The sequence below is a fragment of the Notolepis coatsorum genome (genome assembly GCF_963971535.1).
Source record: "Notolepis coatsorum genome assembly, chromosome: 6".
Lineage (NCBI taxonomy): Eukaryota > Metazoa > Chordata > Actinopteri > Aulopiformes > Paralepididae > Notolepis > Notolepis coatsorum.
In genome coordinates, this window is record NC_140170.1 from 40421548 (window position 1) to 40426508 (window position 4961).

A 4961-nucleotide genomic window follows, 5' to 3' on the forward strand; every position below is an offset into this window, starting at 1 on the left:
CTCAGAACTCGGCAGAATCTGCACCTGGCTCGCTGATAACAAACTATCATTACACCTGGGTAAAACAGAGTCCATTCTCTTCGGATCAAATAACAAACTCAGCAAGACCGACGGCTTCTCAGTTACAGTGGGTGACAATATTGTCACAAGGAAAGATGAAATTACATACCTAGGGTACATACCTAGGGTCCATCCTAGAGGCAAATCTTTCCTGTGACAAAATGGCATCCAAGGTAATAAAAAAAGTCAACCAACGAACTAGATTCTTGTACCGGATCTCCTCTCTGGTAAACAAGAATACCCTGAAGACTCTGGCAGGAGCACTCATTCAAGGGTACTACGACTATGCTTGCACCTCATGGTACCAAAGCACCTCAAAGGCGCTAAAAACAAGATTACAAACATCACAAAACAAACTGGTCAGACTACTACTTGACCTTACTCCTAGAACCCACCTCACCCCTGCCCACTTTGACTACCTAGGATGGCTTAGAGTAGACGACAGAGTACAGCAACTTGCAATGGGCCTGGTCTACAAGATACACTATACGACTAAGGTACCCATGTACATGTCAAAATACTTCCCAAAGGTCAGTGAATGCCACGACCACAACACCAGAGGAAGCTCAACAAATCATGTTAAACCCAGATTCGGCTCAAACAAGGGACTAAACACCTTTCGCAATTATGCCACATCAATGTGGAACGCCCTACCCAAAGCTGTAAAGGAATGTGAATCCCTACCCACATTCAAAACCGCTCTAAAAGAGCACCTACGGGAGGCTGCAATTCGAAACTGGCCACCGTAAATGTCCAAACCCCTCCACCCCCTCCTAATAGACAGTCTCCTTCCCACCGTATGTAGATATTCTCTCCCCACCGTATGTATATTTCTCTCCCACCCACCCACCCCCTCCTAATGTACAGTCTCCTCCCCACCGTATGTATATTTCTCTCCCACCCACCCACCCCCTCCTAATGTACAGTCTCCTCCCCACCGTATGTATATATTCTCTCCCCACCGTATGTATATTTCTCTCCCACCCACCCACCCCTCCTAATGTACAGTCCCCTCCCCATCATATGTATATACTCTCTGTCAGGATCTATGGGTAACAGTACTGTATATTTGCATATCATATATGTCACAAATAAGAGTACTATATACCTGTATGTCATGTATGCCATAAATATCATGATGTCATGTATGTTGTGTATGTCATAAATGCAACTATGAATTGAAAATGGGGGACCCTGATGTAAACAAGACAAACGTCTTTCTCTGGTCTGCATCCCCTTAACAATTGTATGTATTGAGCCGTACTGTATTGTACCCATTCTGCAATCTGTTAAATAAAGTTTTCATTCATTCATTCATTCATTCAGTTTGTTTTATCTACTTCAGAAGTATGATATCTAGACTACGTAGGTCCCAAAAATGTATGGAAGTGAATGAAGAGCCTGACACCTGGGAGGAATGGTGGTGTCGACAGCAAACGACAGGGACAACAGTGGTCACTAGCTTACTTACGTATAGTAAATGCACTTAGATAAAAGTATGAATGCAATTTCTACTAAAATTAAATATCCCTTTAAGATGGCTGCCATAAAATGTTTGATACTGGAAGTCATGGAAATCTGTGTTGGTGAGACGTGTTATCATGGCATAAGCATTATGAATATTCCAGCTGCAGTCATCTGTTGATGATGTCCAACTTTGTGATCCTCAAGCACTGTCCACAAATTACCCAATGATTTTGGAATATTTATAAAGTCTTTATATTTTATTATCTACCGATATCTCTGTGGAAATAATGGTGATTTCCATGACAACCTTGTCAAAGGTGAACGGCAGCCATCTTAGGTGAAAAGGGAGCTTACCGTAAATACACTAGGAAAGGTCCCTTTCCAGCCGTTCAATGTCTATGGCCCAAACATTTGATCCATATTGCCAGGCGCTCTCCTCTCGTCGGGGGCGGTGGGCTAGTCTAGTCGGCATCTAATCTGCATGTGAGAGTGCTTCTTTGTCTTTGACCCAACCCCTGTTCCCCAATCCTCACAGCTTAGCAAATAAGCACCTTCTCGAGTGGCTGAGAACAAGCAATTTGAAAACATGAGTCTTTACGACAAATTATACGTGTTTAATGACTGCGGTAATCTGCAAATGTCCTTGAATTAAGGGGTTGGGTCCTAATGATGAGGTCAGATCACCTGATTGGATCTGCCTGCCCCGTTTTCCCTCCAAAGTGACTGCCCACAACAACAACAACAACAACAACAACAACCTTACCTTATAATTAGAGTAGCATCAATGCATTCTACAGAATACTTTGATGCATTCTACTTTTAAATGACCATTGAAAAGGTTGACTATGACACTAAGTAACTATACATTTAAATATGAGTTTACTCTTGTGGTCAGCTGTCAGCTGATAATAACTATCAAAGATAGTCAAAAACGCCCCTATTGAAAATTTATATTTTAGGATATAAATCTGTTTTACAGGACTTAGAAATTCCATTGGACTATTCTGTAAGACTATGATACTATTTGACTGACTAACAGGACTTTGAAATTAAATCCCAATCTGTTTTATCACAAGACAGATTCCAAGAAGATTATTCATTATTCATTCCTGGGCCCTATATTCCCCGTACCTGGTTCAACTAAGTCGATCAAAAGTGCCATTATCCAGATTCAATTAACCCGATGTTTGAATCCGGGCTTTCCCTGTTCCTCGAACGCTGATTCAGTCTCGTTAATTCAAACCAGACTTGATACTCAGGATAATTGCGCGCGGCCGCCTGACCTGAAAAGACAGCAGGTGTCGATCGCAGAAATCCTGATTTTATAACGGCATTGATTGATTGATTGATTTAAAACTTTATTAACAGATTGCAGAATGGGTACAATACAGTACGGCTCAATAGCCTCGCCGACAAATTAAATGCATAATCTATAGGCTAATGTTAAATCCCTCATTACCACAATCAATCAGATTATATTTCTTTATGTGCCTGCTGGGAGTAGGCTTAATGGAATGAATAATCGAATGAGATCTATTGCTAGCGAAAATAATTTGTTCAACTCTTTCAGAATAAGTAGATACAAACAATTGATACGAATTAATAGATGCTTATGAGGATATCTGTACTGTATGCGCTCGGCTTAGGTATCATGTACTTTATATATAAATACATGGTTCCCAAAGTTTCAAGGCGCGACCCGAAATAACGTGTCAGAGAGGCTTGGAGCCGGCTATACAGTTTCACTATTAATCAGGTTTTAATCTGTTTCGGACATAATCCATACATGCATTGAATTGATTAACCTTTGGTTTATACCAGTGACACCTCATGTTCATCATCAGATAACAGTGCTTGAACAGATAAATGCATTTTCTCAAATGCATTAATGTCAACAGCTCATTCAATTTCTCAAATCCGTCAAACAGCGCATCTCATCAGACATTTTAATCCCAGTTACAATATCACAATAACGTGTGAGTGACAGTGATACAATTCAACAATCCACAGATTCAGATTCCTCGTAATTCATAATCCACAGTCCACGCATAGACACTTCAATTTATGCTTGAATGAAACACAATCCGGGCGCTCCGTTAAGCAAATACATCCACAGCAGATAATATGAAACTAATCAGAGACAAACGCCCGATAGGTTTCATTCATTAAAAATATCCTGCGGGATTCACATTTGCAATGCGCCGTTATTAAAATAACCACATGCAGTGTGTATCGCGACTCCGAGCGCCGTATCCGTATAAATATGACGTGCATTATTTAGGACAAAGTAAATCTATAGGCTGAATATGATTTAGTATCAGCATTTTAGGTATATTATTTTACATTTCAAAAGCCCCCTCTAGGAAAACGAAGCACAAAAACATAATTCAGAATGGTATAATGCAGATCTACACTGTGATAATTATTTCAGGAAGCGAGCTGGCATTTCTTTGCGAGGGTGTGGCCATGGTTCATCCAGCTAACTGAACTAAACCCTGCTCCGGAGCAGGTTTAAACTTTTCGATCTGTTGCCATAGCGACTTAGAAAATCCGACGTCGGGGAACGGAAATGTCTGGCTTAAGTCAAGCTATGCTGAAAATTATCCGGCTAACTCAGTTAGCCAGGTACAGGGAATAGGGCCCGGTTTTTCTTTTTTTGGCCGACCTTTTGGGGGTGGTGGCTGATTAAGGAAGGGTCATTCGATTTTGTATTTCATTTGTATATACCCCTATGCTTGGTGGGGACAGGGGGACGCGGGGGACATCTGAGTTGTTTATGTGTATGTGTTATATGTGGGGTTTGTGTGGGGGCGGGACAGGACTTCTCTCTATACTGTTAAACAGTAGCACTGTGGTGGACACTAGATGGAGGTGTCTCACCTCAGAATGGACACTGATTGGGTGGTAATTAGGAGGTGACTTAACACTAGCACAGCCATGGAGAAAATGTCACTGATTCCCGCCGGAACGGGTCAGATGACCCGACAGGTTATATGAGAAATATGAGAAAAATAAACAGTGTAAACTATATAATTACCTCTTAATATAAAAATATGAGGTTTACCACAGGTTTGAGTGGCAAAAACAATTAAAAAAAAAGATTATAATAATAATAAATAAAAATATGATATATTCTTTTCTTTTTTTGATGGAAGAGCCACACATTGACCGGCAAAGAGCCACATGCGGCTCGCGAGCCACGGGTTGGCCACCCCTGCGCTAGACGCTCGCAAAGTGCTGTGACTTTCCCCATATATATGTTGAATAACGTTCTAATTACATTTACCTTTTTTTATCCACTTTTTCTCCTTATTTTTCTATTTTTCTCCCATCCCAATTTCGCCTTGCCAATTCTCCCTTCAATTCTCCCCTCCCCTGTCTCGAACGTTGCTAGACTATGCCTCCCACTGGTCGGCTGCAGTGAGGACCAAGCC